This window comes from Mauremys reevesii, linkage group 8 (genome assembly GCF_016161935.1).
Source record: "Mauremys reevesii isolate NIE-2019 linkage group 8, ASM1616193v1, whole genome shotgun sequence".
Classification (NCBI taxonomy): Eukaryota; Metazoa; Chordata; order Testudines; family Geoemydidae; genus Mauremys; species Mauremys reevesii.
Window position 1 is genome coordinate 66,961,491 of NC_052630.1, and position 16,403 is coordinate 66,977,893.

Below are 16,403 nucleotides of genomic sequence, written 5' to 3' on the forward strand. Positions count from 1 at the left end.
ACAGACGGGAGTGTCTAGCTCAGCAAGACAGGGTGCTGGAGTCCTAAGCTGGCAGGGAAAACAGGAGCAAAGGTAGTCTTGGCACATCAGTTGGCAGCTCACAGGGGGTTTCTGTGATCCAACCCGTCACAACCACCACTTTGCTTGCCACCACAGCACTTAGGTATATTTATAGTGAAAACAAGGATACGTTTCTTATCAAAGAATAGAGATTCAACTGATAGTGAATAAAAATATTAGAAACAAATGGTTAAATATAAAACAAAATCATCATAACCTGTTGGTTAAGTTTGGTTTCTAGAAAGTGTAACCTCCCGTCTAAAGAAGTTTCTCTCTCTGAAAGTTTCTCACTCATCCAGCATTTTCAATCAAGATTAGTTGACAATGTGTTGTCATGAAGCAAACTCACTGTCCATTTTCTTCCTCAATGAAGGGTGATACGCAGTCTTCTTTGTCCCCCAAATAGAGCATACCTTGATGTGCACCTCAAGATAGGGATCTCCGTCCTCCTCCCACCCTCACTTTTTTTCCCATCCTGTTGGTTTCTTTCTTTGAAGTTCCCATAATATTTCATTTGTATTTGGTTCTGACTGGTAAGTGGCAACTCCTTGTGAACTGTACAATACTTAATGTACATTTAAGCAGCCAGATAGACAAGAAATGTTTATCTGACAGAAAACCCGTTTTTCACCTTTGCTGGTGATCAGTTCATAGATAGAGACATTAAGAACTTCAGTATATATGTGTATATATATATATATACACACACACACACACACACAAACTCCTTACATAGTTTCTGCACCATACATTTCACAATAATATTGATGACCAGAGTGATACAGGATTTTATTAGACACACAACATGACACTCTTCTGGTGAGCTAGAATGTAAATACCTGACTCAGGAGATTCCTGCAACCCAATACAGTTGTGCCCATTGCCAGGTGGCATTAAGAGGCTCCTGGGTCACAAGCCCATCACTGGCAATCTTGTCACACCACCAAAGTTTTTGGTGCCCATGTGCTCGCCGCCCATGCAGCGACATTCCTTGGTACACAAACTTCAGAATTTGTTGGTCTTCCTCTCAGATCTTGTCCTGCTCCTCGATACAGAGCAGCTGACTGAGAAGATGAGAATCAAAAACATCAATCTGGTGTTCTTCAATCTTCCTTGGTTCCACAGAGCTGCAACTTTGCAGCAAGAGATGGGTCCCATCTCCAAGCTATAGGAGTTCGTTAAGGCTGTGTTCTGTCACCATTATTGTTCAATATTGTCACTGACTGGTTGATGGATAAGCTTGAGGAGACCACTATCAGTGGCACTGTGCTGAACATCATTCTGCTTCAAGATCCTGAATATGCCAATTACATTTCTTGCTGGCTTGGCTCAGTTTGGCAAATCACACTGCAGCTGACCACTGATCTGGTTAGGCAAGAAGCAGCATGCACTGATCTGGTTGTAAGCAGAGATAAAACTAAGTTCCTGGCCGTTACCATCAGTCTCCAGCTCAATACTAACATATCCGGATGGGACAGAAAAGTGGTGGGCAGTGTTAGAGACAGTGCTGGAGGATGCTCAAAAGATGTGGATGTCTATATATCAGCAGTTGTAATGTTTTGAGCCTTTCAGTAGCCTCTGTCAGGATATCATGACATCAAGCTTGTCTATGGAAAAGATCAGCTACAAAAATAGGAACAAACGTGCAGGTTTTGAAATTGATAACATGCAAAAATATAATTGAAAATAAGAATCACGTTATAGAATTATAGGCAGTGCCCCCTAAAGTTAACATTACTTAACACTTTCCATACAAGATCATTTTCATTTGCTTATCACTGTGCCAAACTTTAAATGTTTATGCTGAAATCTTCTACTCCAGGTGTCTATCTCAAATTGCATCCGATGAAGTGGATATTCACCCACGAAAGCTCATGCTCCAATACGTCTGTTAGTCTATAAGGTGCCACAGGACTCTTTGCTGCTATCTCAAATTGAATTTTTTTGGAAAGTTTCAGCAAAAACAGTTCAATTGTTTCTAAGATCAAGGTTTTTAAGTTGTCTTATTATCAGTTGCTAAAAATTTGTTCAACCATTTCACTGAAAAGCTGTAGAGCATCTATGCTTTAGAGCAGAGACCTGAAATTTGGCAGGGAGGTCCCCCTGCAGCCATCAAGGAAACTTTTTGCTGTCCTGTGAAAATCTACACAAGTTTGGCCAAACTATAAGCCTCTGAAAATTATCATTTTGTATTGCTTGGTAGAGGCTTGTTAATGGTCCTGTGGGGGAAAAAAGCATGTGATCTTGTAAGTTAAAGACTACATTAAAACGCATACACACAAGGAAGCTGAATTAAGGTTGTATGGGCATTCTGTCATTCCAAACTTAAGTGTTTGACTTTGTAACCTCAGCATTATTTTAGGGGAGATTTTTGGTATGCAATTTTATTTTAAAATTCAGACTCTTTGTATACATGAAATGCAAAGCAAACTGATGTATATACAGCCTATGATTAATTCAGATAACATTTATAAAGTTTGCGGACGATACTAAGCTGGGAGGGGTTGCAAGTGCTTTTGGAGGATAAATCTGCAGCAAGGATGGTTTTGGTTGGACTTTAGGAAAAACTTCATCTGTTTGGGGAGTTAAGCACTGGAACAAAATGCCTAGGGAGGTTGTAGAATCTCTGTCATTGGAAATTTCTAAGAGCAGGTTAGACAAAAACCTGCCAGGGATGGTCTAGATAATACTTAGTCATGCCTTGAGTGTAGGGGACTGGACTAGACGACCTCTCAACCCTTCCAGTTCTACGATTCTATGATTATATTATCTCCACAACCCTTTTATAACATAATATTTTCTTATTGTAAAAATATTTTGCATATATGTAGACCCTTTTGTCCACATATTTCAAAGCACTTTCGAAACATTAAGTAAACCTTACAATACCCACATAAAGCAAAACACTATTATCCCAATTTTACAGATAGGGAAATTTATGCACAGATAGTTTAAATGTCATTCAGTGAATCAGAACTCATGACTACTAGATATTTACTCACATTTAAACAATCCTTCTTTTCCACTATAAAATTCCTTTAGAACAGCACTATGATATTATCCAAGGAGTGCATTGATATTTTCAGTAGTTAATAATGGCATATAGGACTGGTCAACATTTTTCTGTCACAATTTTTTTCAGTCAAAAGTTGGATTTTCAACCCAACGACATTTTTCAGGAAGTGTCTGCTTTCTGTAGAAACTTTTGCTTTTTTTGTCAAAAAACCATACGTACAAAAAAATCCAAATATTTTGATTTGGATCTCCTGCTCTGGTGGAGCTGTAGTTCAGTTTCCTCATCACTCCATTCTTCTCTAAGGGCTGGGCTCCCCACTCAAAATGCATCTCCCAGCTGCCACTCTAGCTGTCTCTCACACACACACCACCCTGTGGAGAGGCTGCAGCTCCAGCTGTCACACATACCTTCTAGCACACAGAAGCCACACCTCCAGCTGTCAGCCCCCCTCTTAGGCAGCAGACTTCCAGGAAAACCCATACACCCTATACCCTACAACCCTCACTTCTGCACTGCTGCTGGTGGAGGCACTAGCTTTAGGGCTGGGCACCTGGCCAGCAGCCTTCCTCTCTGGCTGCCCAGCACTGAAGGCAGCACACTTGTCAGCAGCAGGTCAGAAATAAGGGGAGAAATCCCATGACACCCCCCCCACACACACACACACAATAGCCTTGCAACCATCCCATCCTGCCAGCCTTTTAGCTCAGGACCCTTATGGTTACAACACTGAAATTTCAGATGTAAATATCTGAAAATATGAAATTGACTAATTTAAAAAATCCCTGGCAGTGAAATTGACCAAAATGGACAGTGAATTTGGAAGGGTCCTAAACTATAATGACAAAGTGCTTCTATCACTAACACAACTTAAAATTGCACAACTGAGCTTTTGCCAACCATCCCAGACCCCACACATTCCAAAATAAACCTACCATGGAGCTTATACCAGCAAACCTATGACTATCAGGGATCACACCCCTGGCCTAGCTCTGCAAACAGGAGAAGTTTGCCGTGGAGACACGGTTGTGGGCACAGAAATGGTGTGGCAGCGCAGTTAGAAGCTCGGGCTTTATCTACACTAGTAACTCACCAGTCTAGATAACACCACTTATGGGGTGGGATTTTCTTTTTGCAACATTTCTATACCGACAAAAGCCATAGTGCAGGTGCCGTGACAATGCCAAAGAAGCCCCCTGCCGAAAAGCTACTCTGGCCAGGGAGCGGAACCAGTCTGACAGAAGCGCTCGCTTGCTGTGGGGCAAACCCCTGCTAGTGTGGACATGGCCTCAGCCCAGCCCTACATTCTCCCCAGGGACACGGGAGCGGTTTGATCGCGCTCAGCCATCCCGCCTCTCCGGGGCCAACCGGCCCAGGGTCTCGTCCATACCGCTCTCCACGGCAAGGCGGATGCAGGCCTCGCCCAGGGGACCCTGCACTGCAGGGCTTGGGCTGCCCGGTGCAGACACTCACCCGCCCGTCCCCCCACAAAGAGCCCCGAGCGCTACGCAGCTCCCCGCCGCCTGCCTCGCCGCAGACGGGACCCACAGCCCCGCCGGCGCCGCTGCTTTGGAGCTAGCGCGCTCCCGGGGCGAGGAGTTGCTGGGTAACGTAACTTACCGGTACCTCCCCGCCATGCGCCTCGCAACCGGCCCGAACTTCCCTTACAAAATGGCGACACCACAAGCAGCAAGAAAATCGAGTGCCGAGACGGCGAGCAACCAGGCTAGGCCGGCTCTGGAGCCCCACGCCGGCGGTGCGGGCGGCGACGGGAACCAGAGTGCACGCGCTGGAGCAGCGAATGACAGAGGGCAGGAGCAGGCTGACGTGGGCGGGAAAGGAGAGCATGGGGATGGAGCGGGACGAGATCGAATGGGACGGGAGGAGAGGCGGGAGACCCTGACAGGGCCTGAGGCTAGAGGGTGGCGGCGAAGCGGGGCGAGTCTGGGTGGAGCAGGCAGCAAAGCCAAGAGGGGTCAATGCGCGGGGGGGGGTTCTGCCCCTGACGGGAAATGCGAGCATCAAATGTCAAAAAGCAGAGCGCTTAGGGAACGGGACACGGCCACGCCCAACGCCGAGGTCACTCCCACTCCCCCCCAAAAATAGCAAGGGCGGTTAAACAGCCAGCGGCAGGAGAGGAAAAGAGAGTGGACGGGCAGGTGGAGGTTATGCAGCAGAGCTGTAGTTAAAACAGAGGAGGCAGGTCCTGCAGTCTCAGCCCTTCTAACTTTCTGAAGAAAAGCATCTTGTGCCAGAAATTTCTCCTTGGTCTCCATCTTTTCTTCAACATTTTGCTGATGCTGAATTATTGTTTCACAGGCTTTCAAAGAAGGGTGGGTGGGTGCTCCCCCCCGCGCGGAATAATTTAAATGTGGCTAAGATTTCACACATGGCAGGTGCATGCACTCCTCAGTACGAAACGCGTGCCTTGGGAGAGGGGGAAAGAATGGAATGGGAAAAGAATGGGTGTCCGGATAACCAGGTAGCTGTATGCTCCCAAGTGAGTTTCTCACTGGATAAATATAATGGGTATCTACCTAAGTGACACATAGTATATACACAATATGGTATTTTCTATCAATGTTCAGCTTGGAAAAGAGATGACTAAGAGGAGATATGAGAGGGGTCTATAAAACTGTGAATGGTGTGGAAAAAGTGAATAAGGAAGTGTTATTTACCTCTTCACATAACACAAGAACCAGGAACAACCAATTAAATTAATATGCATCAGGTTTAAAACAAACAGAAGTACTTCTTCACACAACACAGTCAACCTATGAAGGCCAAAACTATAACAGGGTTAAAAAACAATTAGATAAGTTCATGGAGCATTGGTCCATCAGTGGCTATTTGCCACACGGAGTCCCTAGTCTCTGATTGCCAGAAGCTGTGAGTGGATGTCAAGGGATGGAGCACTAAATGATTGCCTGTTCTGTTCATTCCCTCTGAAGCACCTGGCATTGGCCACTATTAGAAGACAGCATACTGGGCTGGATGGTCTGACCCAGTAAGGCTGTTCTTATGAATTAATATAAAAAACTCTGTACCATTTCTTGCAATCTAGTTGCAGCAATTCTGCACCCTTTTCTACGGTGCACTGAATGCAGTAGTCCAACCCATGCATGTTTAATTATATTACACTTTCAGAATATAAATTCTCCCAGGAAGAGCTTTTCCTCTTTCATTAAGTGGATCTAGCCGAGGCTTGTGGTCCCAAGGCCAGTATCGTCATTTGAAGATGCAGTAGCCAAGTTTTGATTCTGTGCTGGAACAGCCTGGTGCATTGACATTCTGTCAAAGGGGTCAGGAACTGCCTAAGACTATTATACAGTATTCCAGCTTTATATGTCAACAGAGCACTGCAAAATTGGAGATTAATAAATTATCTTAGAATCCATTCATAAAAATTCTCCCTCAAATTTGTGAGTTTCTTTTTAATCCAAGAGGATATAGTATTAGAAGAAATAAATCAGAAACGTACATGAGTTAAGAAAAAACGGGTTAAGATCTGCTACAACCGCATCCCTGTTTTCTACAGAAATGTGCATATACCGCTATATATCTTTATTGCAACAGGCTAGGCTACTGTGCTACCATTGTTGCTGCATTCAATATATTGCAAAAGCTTTGTGTTTGGTCAGAGGCTAGCTGAAACTTCCTCCAGTTAAAATTATTTTCTGTGTTGTTCCCATTCTGCACCAAAACTAAACTACAGAATCTAACAAGCTATAGCTGTGATTTGCATATCATTTGGTGGCTCTATAATCAGTGCCAGGTTTACAATGGCACAATGGAGCCAGGCCCATGCTCAGAAGAGACTCCATCCTGCTCTACTTGTACTGTTCGCTGAGACCACGCCAACCTGCTGGCTCCCCCATGCTCACCACTTGCTCCTCTTGGCCTGTCTGCTGGCCGGCCAAGGGTTCCTCTCCCCCCCAGCCCCGCCCGCCGGTTTCTCTCTGCCTCCTGGCCGGACTCCAGTGCACCTCCGGCTCCAGGTAGTCTCTGCTTCCCACCACCTGTGGGGCCCCACCTGTCTCCCTGGAGCTGAACCGCCTGGGACTGATGCAGAAGCCTGGCCAGTCTCGGCCAGTTGGGTGGGGGGGTGCGGGAGGGACAGTGTGCTGGTTTGTAAATAGTGCCCTCGCACTGGGCTGGGCAGAGCGGGGTCATCCATGCCATGCCATGCCCCTGGCCGGCCCCTCACTCTGGGGATGAACCCCCCTACCCTGCACCATGCTCCATTGCCCCCAGGGGGGCCCACAAATATGTTTGGCGCCAGGCCCACAAAAGGTTAATCCGGCCCTGTCTATAATCAGTTTCACTGGACGGCAGTTCCTGGTACCTATTGCTGCTGACCTCAGAAATTCACCAAAGGAATTGGAGATGCTGGTGATCCAGCAACTCTTGTCAGCTAGGAGATCATGCTGAAATGACCAGTGACCTGCATATTCAGAAGGCTAGTCTGTTGATTGTTATACCTGGAGGGAAGAATGGGGGAATATGCTGCCTACAGTATATCCAGGATGAACTCATTAATACAAGAATTGTTGAATTTGGTGTGTTATATAGCCATAACAACTGTGCCTTTAAGATGATTAAGACTTGGAATAGAAAATGTAACAACATGGGATAACAGTGATGTGTATGTGTTATGTTTTTTAACTGATGCACAAGCCCTTAGCTCAGATGTCATATATTTGGTCTCAACATACCTGTGTTTTTTTGTTTAAACGTATTTTCAAAGATACCAAATACTACTGAATAATGAATGTAATAAAATGACTAAAAAATTAAATGTAGACTAGAAATCATATGTACTACATTAGATCACGTTCATAGCTAAGAACCTTATGACTGTAGAAGTAGGACAACCCACTCAAACTGTGCATATGATGGTATGGAACACCACAAAAATATTCTGTAATTGAATACCTTGGCAGAACTTCAGATTTGAAAATGTAATGGGCTCAGTATATTTTTTATTCAAACTATTTAGAGTCCAAAATTATGCTTCATGAACAAAATTCAAGTTTTTTGTTTCTTACAGGATTTACTTAAAATGTTTACTAGTTCACAGGATTTTCAAATATTTCACTTTTCAGAATTCTAGGATCTCTACAGTTGCCCTGTAATGCAGAGGAAATGCACATTTCCAGAACACAGACAGAGTTTAGGGCACTGAAATACACAGGTTGTCAAATTCATTAGGACTGAGAATCATGCTCGTAGATCCTAATGGGAGACAAACACAGTGGGGATCTTTGAGTACTGTATCTGTGTCAAAACAGTAATCAACACTGAAGGGAAAGGAAGGACATGATAATTATAATGGCTCCTAGTCTAGAGTAAAATATGTACCACTGCACCTAACATGAAAATCACCAAATATCATAATCTCATAGGCCTGAGTTTAATAACTCTGTTTTACAGAAAACTGAGCTTTGAACAAATCCAATATAATAGCAGCAGCATTCTCTAACGTGTTGTTGAATCTTTGGACGTTAATGATCATTTTAGGTTCAAACTCCGAAACTTGAATAATACTATCTATAGCAGCGGTCTCCAACCTTTTTATGAACAAATTCACTTTTTGAATTTAAGTGCAACCTAGGATCTACCCCGCCCCACTCTTGAGGCCCTGCTCCACTCACATCATCCCCCACCTCTCTGTTGCTTGCTCTCCCTCCCTCACTTTCACCAGCCTGGGGCAGAGGGCTAGGGTATGGGAGAGGGTGCAGGCTCTGGGCTAGGGCCGAGAGGTTCGGAGTGTGGAAGGGGGCTCCAGACTGAGCCTTGGGCTGGGGTTGCAGGAGGGGGTGGGGGTGCAAGCTCTGGGAGGGAGTTTGGGTGCAGAAGGGGGCTCTGGGCTGGGGCAGGGGGTTGGGATGAGAGAGGGGGTACAGGGTGCAATCTCTCGGAGGAAGCTCAGGGCTGGGGTGGGGAGGTTGGGGTGTAGGAGGGGGTACTGAGTGCTGGCTATGACAGGGAGCTCAGCGCTGGCGTACAGGCTCCTGCCAGGTGGCACTTAGGTCAGGTGGCTCCCGGTTAGCAGCGCAGCAGGGCTAACGGAGGCTCCCTGCCTGTCCTGGCCCCACGCCACTCCTGGAAGCGGCCTCATGCCCTGTGGCCCTGAGTGGGGGGGAATGTGGCTCCGCATGCTGCCCTCTCTGCAGGCAGCACTCCTGCAGCTCCCATTGGTCACAGTTTCCTGTTCCCAGTCAATGAGAGCTACAGGGGCAGTGCATGCAGGCAGGAGCAGTGCACGGAGACCCCTTCCCCTCCACCCTCAGGGGCCTCAAGGCATGCTGGCCGCTTCTGGGAGCGGCGCATTGCCAGGGCAGGCAGGGAGCCTGCTTGGCCCCGCTGCGTCGTCAGATTAGCAGCTGGAGATCGCAATCGACTGTCAGAGGCTCCAGGATTGACCAGTCAATCACAATCGACTGGTTGGTGACCACTGGTCTACAGGATAAAGAAATTACATGTTTTTGTTGTCACACATGATCTTGCTGTTCTGAGCTGCAAAGTATAGGAAGTTTCTTAGTCTAATATGTGTCTTTCTATGGAAAGAATAATTTAATCAGTGGGTATTTCTATTCTCATATTATGCAATGATTCATTTTTGGTTGCATGCCTTTCAATTTTTGACTCTGTATTGTACACTGTTCCATGAGAACACTAATGCATTTGTAATATGAGTGTCCTTTGATTAGATTTGACATTTTTGATTATCATTTGTTAGTTATAAATGCAACATAATAGCACACATTGAGATTCCCCCATCAGAAATCCTGCCTACAATTATATATCCACTAACAGCTTTCTTTACTTCAGTGTTTAATGAATTAGTAGATAAGCTCATACTTTTCCATCACAGTGATCTACTGCATCAAGAGATAAAAGCAGGTCACAGAAATATTTTAAATCTAAACATTTTAATAAGCTTTGCTAGAGATATCATTATTCAATCTAGTTAGAGACTAAAAGAAACTGAGTATTGAGTGAGCAATCTGGGGGATTATTTTACTAATCTGAAAAGGAACTGCAAAATACCACTAGCTCTCATAGCATGCTTAATTGTCTAGAAACCTGTTTGAAATTGTTCAATATTAGAATGTTAGATTTGATTATGAAGTCATAATTGTTAATCTTTCCTGAGGTGAAAACTTTTTTACTGCCTGAAGAGGTTAATACAACCAAGAATAGAAGGAAGATGAGAAACCATAAACACATATGCCTAATTGTTTACTCTGTGTCTATACCATAATTTATTAACTATATAATTTCTAACTAGAATTTGTAGCATAACATGAAGCATAGCAGTATTCACACAGAACTGGGGATAGACCACATTTACACTTAGGATGAACATGAAAGCATTCGGAGGGAGGGAAATTTTTTTTCCCCCTATTACTATTTTATTATTTGTTTTCACTAGTGGCCACAATATGCTAGGCACTGTACAAACACAGGAGAAGGCATGGTCTCTTCCCAGAAAGCACATAGTCTGATACAGACAATGGGTAGGAGAAAACATATAGGTAAAGAGATTCATGTGGTGACTGATCACGTTTTGATAGTATATGTATTAAGAAAAAATGTATTATCTCCAATTACCTTTCATTGTTAGGCAGCTTGGGTGCCATCCACAAAGCAACGTAGGCGTCCAAACTCCAGAGTTCAGTGCCTAAGTCACCGTACGCAGCACCACTGCAATCCACAAAACTCTGCTTGGCTTCCACCTACCCCTGTAGGTGCCTACACTCACTCAGCACCTTACCTTCAACTGTAGAAGTTCCCTTAGCCCCTAAGTTTTATATCCTGGGGCATGCTCACTGCAGCCTCCCTCTAGACATCTGGGTGCTTATCTCCCACCTAAGCCCCAGGTGATTCATAAACTGGAGGAAGATGAGTGAGTCACAAATTGTGATCAGGTGCAAAGGAAGAAAGATGAGATGGAGTCTGATCCAGAGTGTGAGAATCATCCTGTCCAAGATCCCACCGAGGTGACCACTTCAGTGGAATTGGCCTGATTGCAGTACCTGAGAGCCAAGGAAGAATGCTATCACTAGAGACCAATGGTGAATTGCAGATCAGGAAGACCAAAGCAGCCCAGGACACAGTCAAGACTAAGGCCTGGTCTACACTACACGTTTAAACCGATTTTAGCAGCGTTAAACCGATTTAACGCTGCACCCGTCCACACAACGAGGCCCTTTATATCGATATAAACCGGTGGGAGATAAGCACCCAGATGTCTTTAAACCGGTTTCTGTACTCCTCTCCGACGAGAGGAGTAGCGCTGAAATCGGTATTACCATATCAGATTAGGGTTAGTGTGGCCGCAAATTGACGGTATTGGCCTCCAGGCGGTATCCCACAGTGCACCATTGTGACTGCTCTGGACAACAATCTGAACTCGGATGCACTGGCCAGGTAGACAGGAAAAGCCCCGCAAACTTTTGAATTTCATTTCCTGTTTGCCCAGCATGGAGCTCTGATCAGCACAGGTGGCGATGCAGTCCCAAATCCAAAAAGAGCTCCAGCATGGACCGTACGGGAGATACTGGATCTGATCGCTGTATGGGAAGGCAAATCTGTTCTATCACAGCTCCGTTACAGAAGACGAAATGACAAAGCATTTGAAAAAATCTCCAGAGGCCACAGCAGGAACTCAGCACAGTGCTCCGTGACAAGCGTAACGGAAAGCCAAAGAATCAAATGGACGCTCATGGAGGGAGGGAGGGGGTACTGAGGACTCCAGCTATCCCACAGTCCCCGCAGTCTCCGAAAAGCATTTGCATTCTTGGCTGGGCTCCAAGTGCCTGAAGGGTCAAAAACATTTTCCCGGGTGTTTCAGGGTGTATGTCGTCAATTTACATCCTTCACCCCCCCCCGAAAGAAAAGGGAAAAAAATCATTTCTCGCCTTTTTTTAATGTCACCCTATGTCTACTGCATGCTGCTGGTAGACGGGGTACTGGAGAGCTAAACAGCAGCATCCTCTCCCCTCTCCCCGGTGGCAGACGGTACAGTACAGAAGGACTGGTATCTGTTCTCGTCATCAGCCTGTGAGTGCTCCTGGCTGGCCTCGGTGAGGTCGGCCGGGGCCGCCTGGGTAAAAATAGGAATGACTCCTGGTCATTTCCAGCAGATGGTACAGAACAGCTGGTAACCGTCCTCATCATAGCAACTGGGGGCTGAGCTCCATCAGCCCCCCCTCTGTCATGTATAAAGAAAAGATTCTGTACTGCCTGGACTATCATAGCAGCAGAAGGCTGGTCTCCTCTCCCCCCCTACCCTTTAATGTCCTGCCTGGACTATCATAGCAGCTGGAGGCTTCCTCCCCCTCATTTTATCTCACTAAAAAGTCTGTTTCTTATTCCTGCATTCTTTATTACTTCATCACACAAATGGGGGGACACTGCCACAGTAGCCCAGGAGGATTGGGGGAGGAGGGAAGCAACGGGTGGGGTTGTTGCAGGGGCACCCCCTAAAATGGCATGCAGCTCATCATTTCTGCGGGATCTCTGGGGCTCTGACACGGAGCGGCTGTGCTCTCTGGTTCTCTAGTACACTTGCCCCATATTCTAGGCAGGACTGACTCTATTTTTAGACAAAACATAGGAAGGGAATGACCCAGGGGGTCATTCCCATTTTTGCCTATGCGCCCCCGGCCGACCTCAGCGAGGCCAGCCAGGAGCACCCATGATAGCAGCAGACGGTACAGAACGACTGATAACCGTCATCTCATCGCCAATTTACAATGGCATGGTAGACGGTACAATATGACTGGTAACTACCTCTGCTATCTTGCAAAGGCAAATGAATGCTGCTGTGTAGCAGTGCAGTACTGTGTCTGTCAGCAGCATCCAGTACACATACGGTTACAGTGACAAAAGGCAAAATGGGCTCCATGATTGCCATGCTATGGCGTCTGCCAGGGCAATCCAGGGAAAAAGGGGGCGAAATGATTGTCTGCAGTTGCTTTCCCAGAGGAAGGATTGAGTGACGACATTTACCCAGAATCACCCGCGACACTGTTTTTGCATTGGGATCTCAACCCAGAATTCCAATGGGCAGGGGAGACTGCGGGAACTATGGGATAGCTACGGGATAGCTACCCACAGTGCAACGCTCCGGAAATCGACACTAGCCTCGGTACATGGACGCACACCGCCGAATTAAGGTGCTTAGTGTGGCCGCGTGCACTCGACTTTATACAATCTGTTTTACAAAACCGGTTTATGTAAAATCGGAATAATCCCGTAGTGTAGACATACCCTAACAAAGAAGCTGAGGACAAAGCCCACCAAAAACACATGCAATGCAGCAAAGGCCAATGCAGAAGCTGAGGAGCAGGCACACAGGAGGCTGACAGAAGCTCAAGCAATGCAGCTCAAAATAGTGGAGCAGCAAAGGGGGCTTCCCCATCCTCCTACAACAAAATGGAGAGGGAGAAAGTCTGACCAATTTATAAAGATTATATAGAAGAGTACCTGTCTACCTTTGAGAGGCCATGTGGGATGCACAATATTCCAGAGGATAAACAGATTAACCTCTCCTCTTAACCAGATTAGCTGGGAAAATGAGACAAGTTTTTAATGATATGGAGGAGGGTGATGATAAGGTGCATGGGAAATTTTAAAAAAATGTATTGAGAAAGATTTAAGATTATCCCTGAGATCTATCAATTGATGTATAGAAATCTCAAAATGTTTGACAATATCACTCATGTTGAATATGTACATAAAATAGGTAATGGGGAGGGGGCTGAAGGTGATTACAGAAAACTATTTGATCTGTTGGCCCAGGAGCAATTGTTATGGGTAGTTACAGGCGAGGTAAAGGCAGAATACTACCCATGGTTTTAGAAGCTGCAGATTTGCTGATGAATATATAGACTCAAGGGCCTTCAGGGAGCACAAATCCCAGGTGAAGGAAAATCCCCATGTCACCTAAATTAAGTAGGAAGAGGGGATTGGAAATAAACCTAACCCCAACTGTGATTAAAAAAAAATAAACCTGAGGGAGCTCTGGGTTTAAAACCTCATATCAAAAGGGAAAGCAATTAATCTGCTATAATTGTGGGGATCCTAGCCATATAAAACCAAATTGTGAAAGGCTCAAAGTAACCTTATGATCCACACTCCCATCTTCTCCAGTGAATGCCACTACCATTGCTTCACAGGCAGCGGTGGAGCAAAAGAATATCCTAGTGAACTATATTAGGACTAAGTCCTGGAAGGGCAGTGAAGAATTAATTGAAAATGCTAGGGTAAATGGCATAGATTGTAAAGGCTGGAGGGACACTGCATCCCAAGTCACTTTGGTCAGGAGAAGTTTGGTAAGGAAGGAAGACAGACTTCCTGGCAAAAGGTTAAATATATTAGTTTTGGCTGAATTCTCTGTAACTGTACCTTTGGCCAATGTCTATCTAGAATGCAAGAATTTTAAAGGAGCTGCTGTGAATATCAGAAATCTGCTTCCCATTGATGTTTTAATTGGGAATGATATATTAGCCATGTTTGAGCAGGTTAATATCATAATTCGCAGCCAGAAAGAGTATGGATCAGCCTCACTTGGCTTGTCTGTGGACAGCAGGGAGGGCTCTGAAGGTAACAGAAGAAAATTCCATCAGTCAGTCTTTTGTCAGATGAAAGTAAGTTTGTTCCCAGAGGAGGGATTTGAGATTCCATCATTTTGCCAGAATCTGCTCTTAAGTAACACCAAAAAGGAATTTATTGAGGCAAACCAGGCTGATCCTGCTCTGGACAAGGAGAGGGATGCAGCTCAGAATGCCCCAGCTGGAGAAGAAAAGGGTAGATTTTTTTCTAAAAGGAGGTTTGTTGAACAGGGAGGATCCTATAGCAAAAAAATAGGCACCCTTGTGAGATCTACAAACAGATGCTTGTGCCTGTTAAGTACAGGACAGAGGTGCTGCAGGTATCTCATGACTGTCCCTTTGCTGGACAGTTAGGTGTGGCAAAAACATGTGACAGGCTCATACAGAATTTCTGTTGGCTTCACATGTCTGAGGTGGTGAAAGATTACTGTGTTTTATGTCAAAAGCGTAAGAGATTAAAGGGACCCTCCAAGGAACCTTTGTGGCCTTTGCCCATCATTAAGGGGGTGTTTCTGTAGATATTGTGGGACTCCTATATAGACCTTCCAGAAATGGAAAGAAATATATACTCGGTGTGGTGGATTCTGCCACCAGCTACCCTGAAGTTACAGCTCACTCTAACATAGAAGCTGAAACCATGGCTACTGCCCTAATTACCATTTTTTTAGCAGGATAGGTTTTCCCAGGGAAATCCTGTCAGAGCAACTTTAATGTTTGTATTTTCCAAAAAGTTATGGGAGTTGTCTGAAATGTGCCATATAAAAGCCACCCCTTATCATCCAGAGACTGAGACCAAGGGTCTGATAGAAAAATTCACTAGAACACTGAAATCTATGTTGAGAATGTATGGTACTTGTCAAGACAATGATTTGGATGTGTTACTCCCTTATTCGTTATTTTCTTACATGAGTATACTCCAAGAGTCTATGGGGTTTGCCCCCTTTGACCTCCTTTACAGGAGCCAGGTAAGGGAACCCCTAGATTTAATTTGAGACTCATGGGAGGGCAGTACAGAAGAACCAGCCTGCCAGGGAACATCACTCATTTTAAAGCGGATGTAAAGGCAATGATGGACTTAATGCACCAGAACCTTTAAAAGAGTCCAAAATCTCAGAAAACATGATATGACAGGCATGCTGGAGAAAGATCTTTTGATACAGGTGACTTGGTGTTGATTCCAGTAAGGAAAAACAAGATGGAAGACAATTGGGAGGAACTTTCTGGGGCGATAGAAAGAGTGAATGAAGTTACTTACAATGTAATAAATCCCCATGGGAGGGGAGCAGTGCAGACAGTACATGTCCATCGGTTAAAAACTTAGCACAAAAGAGAGATGATGGTGAGTATGATTTGTTGTGCTGATGAGGAAACATTTTCTGTCCCTTTAATTGATTTAGTCACAGAGAGAAAGAAACATATTTCCCTAGAGAGCACTGAGATTTGGGAGGGTTTGGACTCAGCCCAAAAGCAGATTTTGGCCCTCTTGAAATACCAAAGCAGGTACTGTCCAACCTCTCCTGCCAACATAGCTACCACCACTCATTGGGGGTGGTTTAATTATGCCGGTAGGAGAGCTGTCTCCTGTCGGTATAGAGTAGCTACACGGGAGACCTTACAGAAGTGCAGCTGCAGCAGTACAGCAGTGCCACTGTAAGGTCTGTAATGTAGGCACAGTCTATGACTCTTTGGAAAATCAATTGTGTCAG

The 16,403-nt window shown here is 45.1% G+C and overlaps 1 protein-coding gene across 7 annotated transcripts in view; it reads right to left on the reverse strand.

The window, feature by feature from the left end:
• DDX59 (DEAD-box helicase 59) overlaps positions 1–16,403 on the reverse strand; it is a 90,538-nt gene that overhangs the window by 28,384 nt on the left and 45,751 nt on the right. For 3 of the 7 annotated variants that reach the window (XM_039484344.1, XM_039484338.1, XM_039484342.1), the window contains exon 2: positions 900–1,683. The exons of 2 other annotated variants lie outside the window; for them this stretch is intronic. The gene's annotated coding sequence lies outside the window, so the exon portion shown is untranslated. Of the gene's footprint in view, positions 1–899; positions 1,684–4,693; positions 4,832–16,403 lie in introns of those variants that run through there. 2 more of the 7 variants (XM_039484341.1, XM_039484339.1) reach the window with 2 other exon arrangements.